The sequence below is a fragment of the Capra hircus genome, chromosome 7, assembly GCF_001704415.2.
Source record: "Capra hircus breed San Clemente chromosome 7, ASM170441v1, whole genome shotgun sequence".
NCBI lineage: Eukaryota > Metazoa > Chordata > Mammalia > Artiodactyla > Bovidae > Capra > Capra hircus.
In genome coordinates this window covers 59534795-59554867 of record NC_030814.1, presented here as the reverse complement: position 1 = coordinate 59554867, position 20073 = coordinate 59534795, and the positions used below count along the sequence as shown (strand labels likewise).

Genomic DNA, 20073 nt, shown 5'->3' with positions numbered 1-20073 from the left:
AGGAGACACTCACGGGCCAAGGGAGATCTCTGATCGAAGTCCATGCTGTGAAAATGGTACAATGATCCAGGCTCTAGCGGCTGTTTAAAGGGGGCACTGAGATACTGCTGGGGAAGTGCCATCCTGTCCAGGGTATGAGTACAAGACCAGTGACTTCCAGTACACCTAGTGTCTACCAGTATCCCCAGTTCTCACCAGCAATGCACATATCCCCAGTACCCTGAAGAAACAAACTCAGTGCTTCCCACTGTGGGCTCAGGTCCCACCCAGTGTCGTTGGCACTCACCTGGTATCTTCCCAGGGTAAGTATTTCCTGGGATCCTGGCAGTAAATCCTTCCAGTGTTTCCAAGTACCCACGTGACACCTCCAGTTGGTATCCATTAGCCCCCTATGTTTACTTAGTATTTTCAAATATCCATCCAGCTCCCTCCCCATTTCTACCCAGTAACTATGTGGTGCCTTCCTTTCAGTTTAGTCTTGGTGCCCCCCTCAATATCCACCAGGGACCACCCACTGGTCCAGGTACCTGCCTAGTGGCCCCTAGTGCCCTCCTCGTATCCAGCCAGTACCCTACAATCAGTACCTTAATAGTACTCCTATTCACTCAGTGCTAAGCACCACAACCCGGTAAACTCCCACTGTGCACCACTGTCTGCTGCTGCTAAATCTCCCTTTCCTCCTTATCTGCGCCCCCTCCCCACTCTATCCCCAGGGCCAAACTCCGCCAGGCTGCAGTGCTGTCGGTGGCCAGGAGGGGGCGCGCGTTTGGTCAGCCAAAGACCGAAGCGCGGGGCGCGGCCCGGGTGGAGGTGGAGGGGCTGCATCCCAGGTCTTTGTCTTCCGAGCCTCAGTCCGCGCCCAGGATGGGGCTGCATTTCAGGGACTTCTTCCGGGAGTGACCGCACCCCTACGCTTATCCTCTGTTAGCTGGGTCCGCCGTCGCCGCCGTCGTGCTTATGGCTCTGGGAGGGGGCGCGTGCCCTCTGGTGGCCATGGCGCAGCACTGCTCCCTGGGCTGCTGCACGGGGACAAGGCGGTGCGTTCCTTCTCTTCATCCTTCCAATATCTTGTTTATTGGGTCTGTCCGGGTGTTGGCACGCGGAGGGTTGGTGGTTGGAGGGTTGGGGTTGTTGGCAATCCAGGCGCCTCTCTGGTGGCAAGGCAGAGGGACTGGAGCCTGGGATAAGGGAGAGCATTGGCTAGGGAGCTTGGGACTGGTGGTGGGAGGGGAAGTGCTGAATTGGCTAAGAAATGGATCTCTATTCAAGGATTCAGCAGTTTGGGTTTTTATCCAGGGTGCACTGCCTGCAGAAGGACTGGGGAGTGGGTGGGCCCGGGGTAGGGTGGTAGGGTGAGGCAGCTTTATTCCATGCCTGGCAGCTCCTGCCTGGCCCTAAAGCCTTAGCCATGGGATCCCCATCATTGACCCACCTACTTCTGAATGAGGCCATTATTGCGTCTGCCCACCTGCCAGTCCTCAGTCCCCTGCCCACCAGCCTAGACTACTTCCCCAGTCTTTGGCAGAACCGGGGTGCCCTTTCCTTCTCCCATTTTGTGAGGTTTTCTCTCTGCTGTGTATTGGGGAAATAGATGGAGTTATAGCAGGTAGGACCCAAGTTAGATTCCTACAGTCTGTCCTTGATTTGGGTGACCTTGGTCTGTAGGACCATCTGGGATCTGGTCTGGCATCAGGACAGCACTCAGCTAGCTACTGCTCATCTGGTGTGGGAAATGGCACCCTACTCCAGTATTCTTGCTGGGGAAATCCCATGGACAGAGGAACCTGGTGGCCTCCATGGGGTCACAAAAAGTCGGACATGACTGAGCACATTCGCACACACAGGGCAGAAGAAGGAAGGTTTCCCAGTGGAGGAGTTATCTAGACTGGGTGCTAAAGGATGTAAAGAGCTCCCATCAGCGCTGTTGCTAGAACCCTATAGACACACTGGAAGGGAAGGAAGTTGCTGAGAAGCACAGTGCCAACCTCATTAAAAAAAAAACAAACATCTTGTATCTTCCAATGGAGGCTTCCCAGGTGGCCATTGGTAAAGAATCCGCCTGCCAAGTAGGAGATGCCGGTTCGGGTTCGATTCCCTGGGTCAGAAAGATTCCCTGGAGGAGGAAATGACAGTGCATTCCAGCATTCTTGCCTGAGAAATCCCGTGGACAGAGGGGCCTGGCGGGCTACAGTCTGTGGGGTCACAAAGAGTCAGACACGCAAAGCATGCACACACAGCCTCTGCTCAATGGATTAGTGAGTGAGTTCCCTTAGATTTATAGGTCCTTAGAGATGCCTTCTCCATCTTCTTCCTCCTTGTGTGGATGGGGAGACTGAGGCACCCATCAGGTACAGAATTATTCCAGAATCACCAAGAATGGATGGGTGGGAGGGCGGGTCCCAAGACGGCAGAGGAACAGGATGGGGAGACCACTTTCTCCCCACAAATCCGTGGAAAGATCATCTGCGTGTGGAGCAACTTCCGCAGGAATGGAGGAGTGGGTGGCTGAGCAGTGAGGTCATGAAGACCACTGGTCTGGTCTGGGTTTGGGCTCAGTTTTGAGACTTTCTGAAGGTGCTTGGGCAGGTCATTTCTTTCTTCCTGAGCCTTAGTTTCCTCACTTATAAAATGAAGATTTAAAACCTCTGTCTACTTCCCAGGATAGTTATAAGGATTAAATAGGATGAGGATGATGTTGGGGAGATAATGATCAGAGGTGCTGTCAGCTGAGCGCTTTCTTTGAGCCAAGTGAGATCCTAGAGGTTGATACCTAGAGGTTGACTGAGGCTCTGGGCCTTCCTGAGGAGGAGCTCGGTAATAAGCAACTCACAGGCAGAGTGACAAAGCCCCTCCCAAGCCTGGCACTCTGACTTCAGGCCTCCAGGATGCGCTTCAGGGCTCCTCTGGCTGTGCTCTGGCTGGAGGCAGAGGGAGGGACAAGATGACCTTGGGCTGTCCCCCATGCAGAGCTCCCCTGTTCCCTAGGCCTGGATCAGATTTCCGGCCCCCGGGGAGGGCAGAGGGGGCTAGTTGATGGAGGAAGCATGTGTCCTGGTCTGGCAGCTGGACCTGGGGGCCTTGCCCTGGGTCCTGGGGCCTTTCCTGCAAAGGGAATATCCAAGAGCAGGAAGGAAGGAAGTGGGGAGGGGGAGGAAGGCGGGGGGAGGGAGAGAAAGGATGGGACAGGCCCCAGCTGGGAGTGAGTTTTCTCTGGGGCTGGTTGAGAAAAGACATCTGGACTGGCCTGGCTGAGAGGCCGTGGGTCTGGTCACCCTGGCCGGGGCTTGGATGTGGGTGAGGAGGTGGCGGGGCAGGGGGAGACCAGAAAAGAGGATGCGTCCCACCCTCTGTCTCCTCATCTGTGTCACAGGTATGAGAACACCTTCTTCCTGGGCAGGATGGGGAGTAAAACATGAAGTCTAAAATGCAAAGTGCCACAGGGGCCTGAGAAGTGCGTCATGCCTGTTTGGTCCTTCCTACCTGGCCTGGCAGCCTGACCTGTGAGACTGCATAGACCACAGACTTCATTCAATAACCATTATGAAGCACCTACTGTCTGAGGAGCACAGGGCCTGTGATGGTCCAGGGGAGGTGCCTGACTCAGGTCAGGAGGCAAGGGAAGGCTTCTTAGCAGAGCTGACATTCATGCCAAGACTCAAAGGATGAGTGTGAATTTGCCAGAAAAGGGGCCTGGTGGGGAAGAAGGGTACTAAGTGCAGGGAAAGAAGAGCAGGTCTTGAGCCCAGGGTTCAGGGCGAGCAGTGCTATGGCGGCAGCAGGATGCGTGGCCAGGAGCAGAGGGAGGAGGTGAGGTGGGGTCTTGGGGCTCAGCAGTAGTGCTGTGGATTTTATCCTGAGGGCACTGGGGAGCCACAGAAGGTTATAGGCAAGGGTGGCACAGTCAGAGTGGAATAAGGCCCAGTGGAGGGCACTCAGGGTGCCCACCCCTGTGCCCTCATCTCTCACAGGCCCTCAGAGCAGCCAGGCTGGAGCTTCAGAGCCCTTGAGTAACTCCTCAGGTTTTCCCACCCCATTTCTTTGTCAGGGCTTCCTCCCCACCTGGAAATTATTTCCCTGGAGAAGCCAACACCCTCCCCTGACCATGAAGACACAGCACGGGGAGGCAGAGCAGCCCTCAGTCCCCTTTCCTTTCCAGGCCTCCTCATCAGTGAGCCAATAGGAGACAGGGTTGGTAGAATGTGTGCGAACTGAGCGAAAGAAAGACAGTTGGCTTAGTTCGTGCAGTGTTCCTGGCCCTCAGGTAAGAATAAAATACACGTGCACGCACAGGCTACAAAATGCGAACTGTGAGTCTACACCTGAGTGAAATGTCCTTATATTTGCATTTAAAACTGGCCTTGCACAAGGTAAAGGTGAATGGTAAAAGTCATGCTAGTCATTAGAATTTTTAATTTTTCTTTACTTAGAATGACATTAAATAGCCGATAAGAATGATCATAACAAGTTGAGAGACCACACAGGAAAGGAAACAGCTTTATGTATATTAATATTAGGCACTGTTTCCTTCCTTTTTGGACAAGGAAGGGGCTCTGCATTTCCATTTTTTGATGGGTCCTGCTCTGGGTGAAAGACCCCCTCCACATCTGCTTTAGGGTGGGAGCTATGAGGTGGGGACTCGGGGCTGCCTCAGCCCTGGGCAGTCCTTCTGTGGTGCAGTCAGTGTGGTGAGTGAGGCTCTTAATTCCCTGAACCCAGGGGTGTAAGGCAGGAGATGGAACTGCCTCCTTTTCCATCATGTCCCTCCTAGCTGGGGAAGACTTAGCCCTTTCTGGGGGTCCTGCTTCTCCCAGTCAAGGGTTTGGGATGGCATCGGAGGAGGCCAGCCCCTCAGGCCTGAAGATGATGCTGTCCTTGGCCTGGGAGGACCTCTTCACTGATTATCGTGCAACTATCCAGTCTGCAGGCCCCAGAGGACTCCTGGCTCCTTCCCCCTAAGACAGGGCTCCGCAAGGTCGTGACCTGCAGAGGGACCTCGGAAGCAGGCTGTTGTGAAGCTGTAGGCGGCTTCTGTCTCCCCTCTTCCAGTGCCACCCCAACTGGGTGAACAAGACAGGTGGGTTCTTTCTCTTTGGCTTGCTTTTGAGGGGCAGTGAAGGGAAGAGGGGAAGCCCTGTGGCAGGGATCAGCCAGCAACCTGGCTCCTACAGAGGCAGTGGAGGGTGGGAGTGCAGTGGGGTGGGGAAGAAGGAGCCTCCTCAGACTAGGCCTCTGAGGGGAGGTTGTCTGGGGGTAGTTAAGACTCCCTTGCCATTGTTTGCCTCCTGTTCTAGTCTCACCAACTTGCCCAAGCTCTCTGACCCTACTTCCTCCTTGATATCTCAGGATAATGACTGAACTTGCCCCAAAGACTGCTGTGAACATTCTCTGAGCTAATGCACAAACAGCATTTAGTGTGGAGCTTGGCATTTAGAAGCCACCACTCACAGAAGCTCATGTGTTGTGGAAAAGGAGGTTGGTGACTTGGTGAGACCTCCCTCCTCTGCCACCGAGAATGCCCTCCATCCCCTCTCCCTCCTGGGCCCGCCTCCTTTCCCCTTTCCCCTGCCTCCCCTCCTCCTCTCCCTGCTGTTCCTCTAGCATACCAGGCTTGCGCTCACCTCAGGGCCTTGGCACTTGCCGCTCCCTCTCTCTGCAGCTCTGGACTCTCAGATGCTTGGAGACTGACTCTCATTTCTTGGGTCCCACATAAATGTCCCCCCCTCCGGATGGTGTGCCTGACTGTGCTAGCTGCTGTCTTCCTGGTGAAGCCGCTCTTACATTTCACCTGATAGGTGATAATTTTGTTTACTTGGTTATTCAGCATCTTTCTTCCTCCCTCTGCCAGGTAGTGAGCCTCAGGTAGGTGGGCGCCTCATCTCTCATGTTTCCCAAGACCTCAGTGACTGGCAGCACATAACAGATACACTGCAAAGACGGAGCCCTGCTTCCCTGGAGTTCACAATTTAGTGAGTGAGGTGGGATTAAGCAAGCAAGTGTTTTGATACATATTTTTTATTTATTATTTTTCATGATGGTAAGATATATATATATATAAATAAATATATATAATGTTTGTAACCATTTTTAAGTACACAGTTCAGTGACATTGAGTCTTTTCACATTGTTGTGTAACCATCACCACCATCTATCTCCAGAACTATTTTTATTCTTCAAAACTGAAACTCTGTATCTATTAAACAACTCCCCATTCCTTGCACCCTCTCCAGCCCTGGCAACCACCATTTTCCTTTTTGTCCCCAAGAATTTGCCTACTCTATGTCGCTCTAATAAGTGGAATCATGCACTATTTGTCTTCTTGTGACTGGGTTAGTTTGCTTAGCATAATGTCCTCAAGATTTATCCATTTTGTAGCATGTATCAGAATCCCCTCCATTTTTATGGCTGAATAATATTCCATTGCATGTATATATTGCCCTTTGTTGATCCATTTTTCTGTCGATGAACGTTTGGGTTACTTCCACCGCTTGGCCGCTGTATATAATGGTTCTGTGAACATGGGTGTACACATATCTTTCCAAGACCCTGCTTTCGATTCTTTCGTGTGTATACTCAGAGGTGGAATGATAGGATCATATGTTACTTCTTTTTTTAACTTTTTGAGGAATCAGCATTTTATTTATTACCTCAGTGGCTGCAACCTTTTACATTCCCATTAACAGTGCAAAAGGGCTCCAAATTTCTCTGCATCTTCACCAACACTTGTTATATTCTGCTTAATTTTTTTAGTAGTCATCCTAATGAGTGTGACGTGGTATCTCACTGTGGCTTTGATTTGCATTTCTCTAATGATTAGGGTACACATTATGAAAGAATGTTTGGAGAGAATGGAGAGTAGGGAGCCTTTTAGCTCTGGTGGTCTGGATGAAGGTGGTATTTCAACTGAGGCAGAAGGGAAGGGGGCAGCCAGTGGAGGATCTGGGGGAAAAATATTTTGGGGAGAGAAAACAGTAAGTGAATGGGCTTGACGTGTGAGTGAGTGCTGTATATTTTTGCTGGAGAAATAGTGAGTAATGGGCAGGCGGATGGAGGTGGGAGATGTGGTCTGAGGGGTAGACTAGGTTACCGAGGACTTTTAGGCCAGGGAAAGGAGTTTTTATTTGCAATTTACAGCAAGCACTGGTTTCCTTAGATCGTGGGCAGGAGCGGGGCCAAGGCGAAACACAGGGGACAGAGGGGTGGATGGATGGAAAAGGGGGCTGATTGGGCAGTGATGTCATTGTGTGTGAGTGTGCGCACAGGGCTGGTGTGTGCCTGTGTGTGTGTGTGTGTGCATGTGGCAGCCTGAGCCATGTGGGTGTTTACGTGCACGTGTGTGTGTGTGTGTGTGTGTGTGTGTGTACATCTCCAGAGACCCTGAATCATTACTGATCTTCTTTCTCAAGAAGGTGCTGTGTTCCCCTACTTCTTGCCTACAATGACAGCCCCAGTCAGCAGGGCGCAGTGTTGCTTCCTGGGCTCCTCCCACCGGCCTGGAACCAGCAAGAAGGATCCAGAGCCATACCTAAGGGTCGAGGCTGGCCTCTGTGTATGATGATTAGGCTTTGATGGTTGGGAGACAAGAGGCTTGTCTGCCTGAGACCATCAAGACGGCAAGAGACCCCGGGCGTACTCTGGGTTAGCCAGGAAGGCTGCTGCAGTACCGAGAATGGCCACATGAGGGAAGCCAAGGACGCGGAGCGGAGGCGAGGAGGCGATGGGAGTGAGGCGTGGCCCTGGAACGGTGTGTGCTGAGGGTACAGAGACGCGCGCAGGGCTGGGGAGAACCTCCGCCGGGCTCTGTGGCTTGTTTCTGCTTCCACGTGACTGTGTGAGTAATTAAAGGCAGCCACGAGCTCCTCGCCATGCCAGTGGCTTTCATTTCATCCTCAGCAACAAACTCTCAGGCCCAGAGAAGTGGAGCCACTTGCCCAAGGTCACTCAGACTAGGCCGGCCTGACCTCGCAGCCAGTGCTGTAACCACTGCATACCCTGAATACGTGCATCTGCAGATGAGTGCTGGTTTGTTGATATCTCTTGGCCTTACCTGACCCCAACATTCCCTGTCTCAAGTGAGCACACTCCCTCTTGGTCAGGGCCTGGACAGCCTGGGGAGGGAGACTTGGACTTGAGGGCCCTCCTAGAGGCATCTGGGGAGGAGGGGTTCAGGGGCCCTGGGATGAGCTCAGGTGTATGCCCCCATCACCATGGGAAAAACAACGTATAATAACATCAGTTCCCTTTCTGACCTTTTCCTTAGCTGAGGGCTGGGGGAGCAGTGGGGATGGGAGGTGTTAATGAGAGGCTGAGCCCCTAGCTTGCCTCTGAAGCCCCTGCCCCCTTTGTTGAATTTCACCCAAGCATCAGGCTCAAGTCCCAAGGGCTGTAGGCTGGCAAACAACCAGGGTCTTCAAGAAAATCCGCCAGTGACCTCTCCCTGCATCTAAGTGTGTGACTGAAGCCGTTTGGCCATCCTTGGAAAAAAAATATGGATGGTTTTAACTGAGACCACTGAACAGAGGGGCAGACTGAGGCCCAGAGAAAAACAGGGAGTCGTTGAGGGTCATGCAGTAAGGCAGCAGCTGAGGCCCTGTGTGTTTTTATCTGGAAAGGGCTAGAGGACCCAGACAGGGGCATCAGTATGATATATACCCTCAAAGTGGAGATTGAGGGGCCAGAATGCCAGTGATCTGGCCTCTTCCTCCAGAAAGTCTTCCCTGACCATCTCTGCCACCAGTGTTAGAAATGGCCTCAGAGCTCTTCTGACACTTTGTTTGGACAGGGAAGCTAAAAACGCCCTCTGAGTTGCTTTAAGGGATCTCACAGTCCCTTAATCCATTCTCTTAGTCAGCCTAGAAATCTCTCTAGCTCTCCTGACAAGTGCCCATCTTGCCTGCACACCTCATGTGACGGGAAGCTCACTGCCTTAAAAGGCAGCCTGTCCCATTGTAGGATAGCTCCTTCTACTGAATCCAAACTGGCCTTATTGTACTGTCTCCTGGTTGGAACTAGCTCACCCTGTGGAGCATGGAACAGGTACCCAACTGGCAGCAGAGAGTTCTGTGTCCTCCCACCCCTATGCCAGCCTTCTCTCCAGCTTAGGTGGTCCCGCCTCCCCATGAGAATCTTTCCAGCCCTTCATCTTCTGAGCAGCTCTCCACTGGGTTACTCTGGGTGGGAGTGGCTCCTTCTGTGGTAACTGCTTCTTTCTCAGTTCACAAGAAAATATGTGTTTGTTGTAGGGAAATTAGAAAATACACAAAAAGAAAAACACCCTCAATCCTGTCACCCAGAGACAATCCCTTTTAGCTCCTTAGGAATTTCCTTCTGGACTGATGCCAGTCCATGTGTTAATGAAGTTGGAGGTCAAAGCTGGTGGTTGGAGGCCTTTTAGGGCAGAAACGCAGGTTTGTTCAACTTAACACCGTGATGGGTCATTTGATTGTGAAGACAGTTCTGCTCTGGAAGATTGTGGGAAGGAACGAAGAGAAGGTAAAGACCCTGATAATAAAGAAAGAAGAGTTTCCAGGGGCCATGCTTGAGATGTAGGAGAGTGTTTCTGGAGCTCTGTCCCCAGCCACCATTTGTTCCATCACCTTCCTCCTCTCCGAGTCTGGGGCAGGCAGCATGGGAGCAGGGCAAACCAGGGTTCCACTGGCAATAGCTCCCTTTAAAGTGGGGGAGGGAATGAAGGCTGCAATCATGAACCCCTAGGGAAAGCCTCCCACAAGATCCAGTCACGTGTGAACACTCCCTTTGCCCAAGTCAGGTTGTGAGTCCAGCAGGTGACGCTGGAGTGTGACAGAATTAGGGAGTTCCCAAGTGGTAGGGCAGGGGAGATAGGACCGTGCTCGCAGGAGGCAAGACGCAGATGGAAATGGAGAATTTCCTGGAAATAGGGAAACAGAGCCAGCTGTGATGAGAAATTAAAACTCCCCAAGGACTTGAGGGATTGGGATGATGTGTGGAGTATCCTGTGTCATGGGCTGGAACCTTAGTGAGGGGTGAGGGGAAGGGTAACTGCAGAGAACTGCTTTTCCTTCTCAACTAGTATGTGCGTAGAGAGCACGCCTTTCCACTTCACCAGATGTTTGTGATGCCCCATTTTCCCTGTTGTACAATACTCCAGTGCTTAAAGATGGCATGAATTTTCTAACCCCTGCCCTGTTTTAGGATATTTAGGACTTTTTGCCATCATAATTAATGTTGCAGTGAACAGTCTTGTAGCTACATCTTTGCCCCCATCCACCTTTATTTTTTGAAGGTAAATTCCTAGCAGTGGAACTACTAGGTTGAAGAGCAGGAACATCTTTAAGGCTTTTGATGCCACTGCCGCTGCTCTAGTCACTAAGTCGTGTCCAGCTCTTTGGGGCACCATGGACTGTGGCCCGCCAGGCTTCTCTGTCCGTGCGATTTCCCAGGCAAGAATACTGGAGTGGGTTGCCATTTCCCTCTCTAGGGGATCTTCCCGACCCAGGGATCGAACCTGAGTCTCCTGCACTGCAAGTGGATTCTTTACCACTGAGCCACCTGAGAAACATTTTGATGCGTGTTGACAAATTGGTTTCCAGAATGTGGCAGTGCCTTTGGCTCCTAGTGGGTAACAGCCTTGTGAATACGTCCATTTCCCCAGACTTTGACCATCAGTTGTCTTTTACCCCCAAATTTTATTATTCATATTTTAAACATACAGAATAGTTGAAAATTTTGTTACAGCAGACACCCGTATAGCCAGCACTCAGATTTGACAATGGACTTTATACTATATTTGGTCTCTCATCATTTATGCACCTCTCCTCCCTCCATCAGTTCATTTGCATTTTGGGGGTGTATTTCAAAGTAAGTTGCAGGTACCAGTACATTTCACCCCCCAACCTTCAACATGCATGTCACTAACTAGAGTTCAATATTTGTGTATGGTTCTTTGCTTCTTTGAGATGAAACACAGACAATGAAGTGCACTAATCTTAAGTATCTCATTGGTTGAGTTTTGACAAATGCATAGACTTACATGCCCTGATTCCTATCAAGATTCCAACCCTCCAGAAAGTTTCCTAGCCTAGTTCTGCCCATTTTGGACCTTCTTAACAATAGAATCATACAGCTTATTTAATTCGCCATGTTGTGGAGATTCGTCCATGTTATTGCATCTAGCGATAGTTTGTTCTTTTTGTTGCTGAGTAGAATTCCACTGTATGGATATATAGCAATTGGTTAATCCATTTGCCTCTTGATGGACATCTGGGCTGTTTCCAGTTTGAGGCCATTATAAATAAAGCTGCTATTCTTTGCCCAGAATGAAGGAAGGCAAAGGCTAACAGAGTTTTGCCACGAGAATGCACTGGTCATAGCAAACACCCACTTTCAGCAACACAAGAGAAGACTCTACAAATGGACATCACCAGATGGTCAATGTCGAAATCAGATTGATTATATTCTTTGCAGCCAAAGATGGAGAAGCTCTATACAGTCAGCAAAAGTAAGACTGGGAGCTGACTGTGGCTCAGATCATGAACTCCTTATTGCCAAATTCAGACTTAAATTGAAGAAAGTAGGGAAAACTGTTAGACCATTCAGATATGACCTAAATCAAATCCCTTATGACTATACAGTGAAAGTAACAGATTCAAGGGACTAGATCTGATAGAGTGCCTGAAGAACTATGCACAGAGGTTCATGACATTGTATAGGAGTCAGTGATCAAGACCATCTCCAAGAGAAAGAAATGCAAAAAGGCAAAATGGTTGAGGAGGCCTTACAAACATCTGTGAAAAGAAGAGAAGTGAAAGGCAAAAGAGAAAAGGAAAGATATACTCATTTGAATGCAGAGTTCCAAAGAATAGCAAGGGGAGATAAAAAAGCCTTCCTCAGTGATCAATGCAAGGAAACAGAGGAAAACAACAGAATGGGAAAGACGAGAGATCTCTTCAAGAAAATTAGACATACCAAGGGAACATTTCATGAAAAGATGGGCACGATAAAGGACAGAAATGGCATGGACCTAGCAGAAGCAGAAGATATTAAGAAGAGGTAGCAAGAATACACAGAAGAACTATACAAAAAAGATCTTCATGACCCAGATAACCATGATGGTGTGATCACTCACCTAGAGCCAGACATCCTGGAATGTGAAGTCAAGTGGGTCTTAGGAAGCATCACTGCAAAGAAAGCTAGTGGAGGTGATGGAATTTCGGTTGAGCTATTTCAAATCCTAAAAGATGATATTGTGAAAGTGCTGCACTCAATATGCCAGCAAATTTGGAAAACTCAGCAGTGACCGCAGGACTGGAAAAGGTCAGTTTTCATCCCAATCCCAAAGAAAGGCAATGCCAAAGAATGCTCAAACTACCACAAAATTGCACTAATCTCACACGCTAGTAAAGTAATGCTCAAAATTCTCCAAGCCAGGCTTCAACGGTATGTGAACCATGAACTTCCAGATGTTCAAGCTGGATTTAGAAAAGGCAGAGGAGCCAGAGATCAAATTGCCAACATCCATTGGATCATCAAAAAAGCAAGAGAGTTCCAGAAAAGCATCTGCTTTATTGACTATGCCAAAGCCTTTGTGTGGATCACAACAAACTGGAAAATTCTGAAAGAGGTGGGAATACCAGACCACCTGACCTGCCTCCTGAGAAATCTGTATGCAGGTCAAGAAGCAACAGTTAGAACTGGACACGGAACAGACTGGTTCCAAATTGAGAAAGGAGTACATCAAGGCTGTATATTGTCACCCTGCTTATTTAACTTATATGCAGAGTACATCATGAGAAATACTGGACTGGATGAAGCACAGGCTGGAATCAAGACTGCTGGGAGAAATATCAATAACCTCAGATATGCAGATGGTACCACCCTTATGTCAGAAAGCAAAGAAGAACTAAAAAGCGTCTTTATTAAAGTGAGAGAGGAGAGTGAAAAAGTTGGCTTAAAACTCAACATTCAGAAAACGAAGATCATGGCATCTGGTCCCATCACTTCATGGCAAATAGATGGGGAAACAGTGAGAGACTTTATTTTTTTTTTGGCTCCAAAATCACTGCAGATGGTGACTTGAAGCCATGAAATTAAAAGACGGTTGCTCCTTGGAAGAAAAGTTATGACCAACCTAGACAGCATATTAAAAAAACAGAGACATTATTTTGCCCACAAAGGTCTGTCTAGTCAAAGCTATGGTTTTTCCAGTAGTCATGTATGGATGTGAGAATTGGATTATAAAGAAAGCTGTGTGCCAAGGAATTGATGCTTTTGGACTGTGGTGTTGGAGAAGACTCTTAAGAGTCCCTTGGACTGCAAGGAGATCCAACCAGTCCATCCTAAAGGAAATCAATCCTGACTATTCATTGGAAGGACTGATGCTGAAGCTGAAATTCCGATACTTTGGCCACCTGGTGTGAAGAACTGATTCATTTGAAAAGACCCTGATGCTGGGAAAGGCTGAAGGTGGGAGGAGAAGGGGACGACAGAGGATGAGATGGCTGGATGGCATCACTGATTCAACAGACATGAGTTTGAGTAAACTCCAGGAACTGGTGAGGGACTGGGAGGCCTGGCACGCTGCAGTCCATGGGTCTCAAAGAGTCGGACACGACTGAGTGACTCAACTGAACTGATTCTTGTATAAGTCTTTGTGTGAACACATGTCTTCATTTTTCTTGAGTACCTAGGAGTGGAATTGCTGGGTCATAGGGTAGGTGTGTATTTAGTTTTATAAGAAACTACTCAACCTTTTTACAAAGTGGTTATACCATTTTACACTCCATCCAACAAAGAATGATCTTCACCACTGAGTTCGATGCTTCAAACACAGTGGGCTTGTTACCTCCTTGGTTTTGGATGCTATACCTCAGTGAATTCCACTGAAGGTCATAATGACAGGCTTGGCTGCCGTTGCCTGGGCAATCAGCTGGACACTTGAGGCTGTTTCTCATGGACAGGTAAATGGATGGCTGCCCAGCTAGGTCTTCCTGACCTTGAACTTCTACAATTGCTTTGTTGGAATTTGAACGTTGGCTTTTCCATTTGTCCTCGTTAAATTTCATTTTGTTGGTTTTCACTAAACCGTCCAGCTAGTCCTGATAAGGATGACAGTGGCAAACTCACACACACAATGTGCCAGAAAAAAAAGTGAAAAGTGTGGGTCATTCAGTCATGCTTGACTCTTTGTGACCCCATGGACTGTAGTACGTCAGCCTCCTCTATCCATGGAATTCTCCAGGCAAGAATACTGGAATGGGTAGCCATTCCCTTGTCTAGGGAATCTTTTTAACCCAGGGATTGAATCCATGTCTCCTTCATTGCAGGCAGATTCTTAACCCCTTGAGCCAGCAGGAAAGCCCCCACCGTGTGCCAGATGCTGAGCTAACTCATTCAGGCCTGCGAACAGTCCTGCTGAGCAGCTGCTGTTATCCTCATTTTGTTGTTGTAGTTTTAGTTGCTAAGTTATGTCTGACTCTTTTGACCCCATGGACTGTAGCCTGCCACGTTCCTTTGTCCATGGGATTTCCCAGGCAAGATTATTGGAATAGGTTACCATTTCTTTCTCCAGGGGATCTTCCTGACCCAGGGATCAAACCCGTGTCTTCTGCACTGCAGGCAGATTCTTTACTGATGAGCCGCCAGGGAAGCCCTATTCCCATTTTAGGCATCATGAAATTGAGGCACAGGTTAAGTAACTTGTCCAAGATGACCCAGTCATAAATGCCAAGAATAGAACCACGTAGGATCCAGACATCATGGTCTTAACCAGTCACTCTTTTGCCTCTTTTTGGCTTCAGACATCATCTCCTTCCATCTTCCTGTTTCTCTTAGCACACTAAGCATGCTTCTAGGTCTTCCAGATTATTGGTTAAAAAGCACAACCAGGGAGTTCCCTGTTGGTCCAGTGTTGGTTAGGACCCTGTGCTTTCACTGCTGAGGGGCTGAGTTCGCTCCCTGGTTAGGAAACGAAGATCCCACAAGCCATACAATGTGCCCAAAAAAGAAAAAAGGCAAAACCCCAGATTCTCTGGACCAGATAAGCCTGGGGCCCCAGACAGAGCTCAGCAGCAGCTCTAGGTCTCCTCTGCCACGCTGTGTTTCCCTTCCTCTGTTGGGTTCTCAGGCTGCTTCCACCCTTTGGCTCTTATGAATAATGCTGCTGTCAAGCTTGTTAATTCTTATTTCATAATACCTTTCTCATCAGGTTCCCCTCAAGCATCCTCACTATGATGGCTCCCATTAAGGTCCTCAGGGACATCTGTTTTGCTAAATCCAGTGGTCAGTTCCCATCTCATGTGATCCATCAGGAGCACCTGGCTTGGTCCATCTCCTTCTTCCTTGATATGGTTTCTTCATGTGGTGATGGGATCCCACATTCTCCTGCTTTTCCTCTGTATCTTGGGGTGTTCCTTCCCTGTCCCCTTTTTGGTGCTCTCCTTTCCCCGATCCACCTCTGCATATGGGAAGCCCTCTGACACGCCCCACCCCACTCCTTGGTGCCTTCCTGACTTTTCCTGAATGCCTGTCTCTAGCCCGGACCTTTCTGACTTACCTGTCTATCTGACATCTCCACTTGGGTGGCCAACTGATGTTGCAGCTACCACCTCAAGCCATTACTTCCCCACCTTAGTTCCCGGCGACTCAGTCCTTCCTGTCATTCAGATCCTCACATTTTGTTCACTCTTAATTCCTTTTTTCTCTGATGCCCCACACCCAATCCCTCAACTCACCATATTGGCTTTAACTTCAGAATATATCCAGAGTCTGCCCACTTTTTACCAGCTCCACTGCTCTCACCCTGGTCTGGGTTCCCACCAACTCTACCGTGGAATTCTGCAGTGGCCTCACTGGTCTCCAGGCCCAGCCCTGACCCCTCCTATCTATCTACAACATAGTGGCCAGAGGGATCCTTTAAACATATACATCAGATCAGGTTAGCTCTTTGTCCTAAATCTTGGGTCACTCAGTCTCAAAGTCCTTACGATGGCCTCCAAGGCCCTGTGTCTTGGCCCCTTCTCTACCTTATCTCCACTCCCCCCTTGTTCTCTTTGCTCCTAGCTGTTCCAGGAGCATGCCCGGCACTCTAACCTCAGGGCCTTTGCACTGGCTCTTCCTATTCCTTGGGACTCTCCTCCCCTAGATAGCTACATGACAGATTCTTTTTACTTCTTGTTTTTGCTTGAATTCACCTTCTCAAGGTGTCTAACAGCAGTTCTCTATTTAAAGTTTCAATACCCCTCACTCTGTCCACCCTTCTGATTCCTTCTGCAGTACCCTGTTTCTCCCTGCAGTACTCATCATTGTCTATACTATTATAAATTTCACTTATTTGTTGTGTTCATTGTCTCCTCCACATTAGCAGTGCTTTTAGGGGGGCAAGGGTTTTCCCCTCTTTTGTTTACTGATATGATTTGCCAGAAGTGAATACGTAATGCCCTAACAACAGTTTGTTGAATGAAGGAAGGAAGAAAGAAAGTAGGATAATTTAGGAAGGGGTCTGCAATCTAAAAATGAGTTGGAGTCAAGAAAAGGTGGGCTTTTGGCAGAGCCAGGTGTTGTGGACGTCAGGGCTATTTGCTGTGTAGCAGCAGGGATCCTGTGACTCCTAACCCCTGTTTCCCTTTGGAACCTTTCCCCTCCCACCATCAGTCCCTAGAGACTGCCTGGGGCTGTTCCCACTCCTCACTCCCAAGGTGGGCAGCGGCTCCTTAGGCTACAGTGTCTAGCTCAGGGCTGGGCATATTTCGTTGGCCAGGGCAATGAGCCTGAACCCTAAGACTTTTGCTTACATTCTTGGCATTGGGCAGGCTTCTTCCCTAAAAGCTAGACAGGTGCTCAGAGCTGCCTGAGCCACACTGGGCTGCAGATGTGGAAAAAGGTCACTGTTAGGGCCCGGATTTGATACTTCCTGCAGCTGGATCTACACCTGGACTTTTCATTTGAGCCCCATTTCACTGAGGCCAGTTTCTGTCACAGTGCAGCTACTGACACTGTGCCTGCCTGAGCTCCTGAACTACGAGGTGAGGAAGGGGCTGGGTAGGGTCAGCAGGGGTCCATCCCAGGTGAGAAGGGTTTAGCACACGGAGGGCACCCAATGATCAATGCTGAAAAGGGGGAGATGGGAACAGACTTGCCTTGATCCAGCCAGAGAGGAGCTCTCAAACTGTCAGGAGAGAAGGACATGGGCACTCATGGGGCGAGAAAGACTGAGGAATCCCTCCACACGAGCTGCAAGCTAAGCTGAGATGGATTGGACCCAAGGTTGGGGAGGGAAGTGGGAAGCGGGAGGTCTTCCCTAATTGAGCTCATTCCAGAGCTGCCAGTTCCCCATCACCTCCAGTGCAGGAGGAAGAGCCCAATTAAAATACACCAGGGACAAAGTGCATACCAGGGGGTGGAGTGTGGGCTCTTTTCCACTAGAGGTGTGTTTTGCCCTAGGTCACTTATTTTTCCTAGCTTCAGTGCCTTTCTGGGTAAAATGGGCTGAATCATGTCCACCTCATAGGGTTTCCGTGTGGGTGAAATGAGATAATGTGTGAAATGAGATAATGCGAAGAACTTAGCATCAACCTGGCTCACATAACAGTCTTAATAAAAGTCATCTGCTGTTAATTGTTACCCGAGGTCTCAGCCCATGGTTGTGCATGGTGGCGCAGGCGCAATTCTTATGAGCACCAGCAGATGGCGCCCCGACCTCAAAAGAACCCATGCCTGAACTGTTTTCTGAAGGGCTGCGAGAGGGGATGGGCGGGGCGGCCTCTCGTTTCTCAACCGGTTAGACTCCTGCCTTCCCGAGTGCGCTGGGGAGAAGTGACTAGCACGCCCCTCAGTTCCAAGAAAGAGGGGCCTGGATCACCATAGGATAACCAGTAGAGCCTCAGTTTTCCATCTGTATTGCGGAAGAGCATGGATTTCGGAGACAACCTGAGCCAAGTTAAGGAAATACTCAGGTTGGTGCAGGTAAAGGACTTTCAGAATGAACAAGCATCCCAGGACCGAGGCTGGTTACAGAGGTCCTGCGACTGGGCCTGGGAGGCGCGGCTGAGCCTGGTGCTGAGGCAGAGCGATGGCCCATATGACGTCTATGCTTCCTTTCTGGGTGAGTGAGAGAGAGAGGGAACCGGGCTATCCGGCGCGGAGGACTGAGAACGGTGCGTGGCCCTATGACGCGAGACGCTCTGGTAATTCTGAGTCTGGCCAGCAGAGGGAGACCGAGACCCCTCGTGGACCCCGCTCTGCTCCTCTTCTAGCCCGGAGCTCGCCCTCCCTGGACCATCCCGGTTGGCCGTGCCTCCCCGGGCAGGAGTTGACATGTCCCTTTGCTTTGGAAAAGCCTTTTTCTCTTCTTTCTGGCTGGGCTTCCTGGGGCAACGTATGGGGTGAGGGGAAGGGTCAGATTCAACCCTAACTCTCTGAGCCCCAGCTGAGCCCCATCCCCTGGACCTCAGTGACTTGGATGGGATTTACTGGCCATTCTCATCCTAGCAGCCCCCACTTCCTGAGATGGGGTGTTGTGAGCTCCCCAGAGGGTAAGGATTTGGGGAGCAGGAGATCCTTTTCCTAAGCCCCCATTAATCCAGGCCTGGATGGCCAGCTGGACCTCTGGAAGCAGGGGGCGCACCCCATCCCACCCTGGCCAGTTCCCGGCATTCTCCTTGGACTGGCTCCCAGAGGCCCACAAAGGCCCTCAGACAAAGTTCTGGGCCGGGCTTTGCCTGTGCCCGGGGCCCGGGGCCGGCTGTCTCTAGGCACTGAGAGTCCCTGGCACTCCTTGTGGGGCTTTGTCCACCGGCCCTGGACCAGTACTGGCAGGGCCACATGCGCTGGGGGAGGGAGGGGGCCAGGCAGCTCTCAGAGCCTGAGCAGCCTCCCTTCCCTCCTCCACGTGGCCTTGCTGTCCTCCAGGGGACCTTCTCTCTACCTCACCTTGCTCATCCTGCCTTCTCCTCTTGGCTTCAAGCCTCCCCTTCTTCAGGGGCCTGCTCCTAGTCGTCTACTCATTTATTCATTCATTTATCCCCATCATTCAATACCTATTGAGCGCCAGCTACACTCCAGGCCCCTACTAGATACTTGGGATCCACTAATAACAAGATACACAGTTCCTGCCCTTTTTGGAATTCACAGTCTGGGTGAGATTGAAGGCAGGAGACTAGTAACATCCATACCTAAAATTTGTTTTCATCTTGTGATAAATGGAGAGAAGCAGATAAGCTGCCTGCCCCAGGAGGCTCCACCTACAGAGACATTTCCCCTGGGAAATCATCTGCTAGGCTGTGAGCTGTGGAGGGAAGAACTTCATTCAGGGCCTGTACCCTACTCTCCCCAGGGCCTGGCATACAGGCACACAGTAGGTGCCCAGTAAATGTTGAATGAATGGATGAATCATTAGCTTCATAGTGGGCAGGGGGCTGCCAACGGGAATGGTCTTTTCACATTCCACTTCCTCCCAGTTAACCTAAGAATTGCAGGTAATGTTGGGGGTCTACAGACAAGAACCTGGGGCTCCCAGGATTCCACCTCTGGCCACTCTGATTCCTCGCCTGCTCCTCACTGCACAGCTTTCCTACCCTGGGCCCTGTCAGAGTCCCATGGGCCATGTGTGCGTTTGTCCATCACCTCTCATGAATCCATTGTTTGGCTTTACCACGTTCTTGGTGGCTATCATGTGCTGGCCTTGGGCTCAGGAGGAGCTGGGGACCCAAAGAGATGGGAGAAGGGTCCATGCCCTCCTGGACCATCCAGTCCAGACAGTAATGGCACAGTGTAGCATGTGCCATGATGAGGGAAGAGGATGGCACGGTTACAGAAGTGACGGAAAAAACTTCCTGCCCTCCTGGAACTTATGGTCCAGTGATGGTAGTGGAGGGAGACAGACAGTAACCAGAGTAAGTGAGGAAACACGTAGTATGCAAATGTGTGTTATGGAGGAAAGGGAAGCAGCTGAAGGGGAAATGTGGGTAAGGGAGGGAGTAGGATTTTAGATAGGGTGGCTGGAGAAGGTGACATTTGAGCAGAGAGCTGAAGGGGGTCAGGGGTGAGTCATGCAGCTACCTGGGGGAGGATGTCTCAGGCAGCAGGGATAGCACATGCAAA

General features: G+C 50.1%; 1 protein-coding gene across 2 annotated transcripts in view; it reads left to right on the top strand.

Annotated features, from left to right (window-relative positions):
- PSD2 (pleckstrin and Sec7 domain containing 2) overlaps nucleotides 4998-20073 on the top strand; it is a 72777-nt gene continuing 57701 nt past the window's right edge. The window contains exon 1 of one of the 2 annotated variants that reach the window (XM_018050299.1): nucleotides 4998-5074. The gene's annotated coding sequence lies outside the window, so the exon portion shown is untranslated. Of the gene's footprint in view, nucleotides 5075-17783; nucleotides 18077-20073 lie in introns of those variants that run through there. The other variant, XM_018050300.1, reaches the window with a different exon arrangement.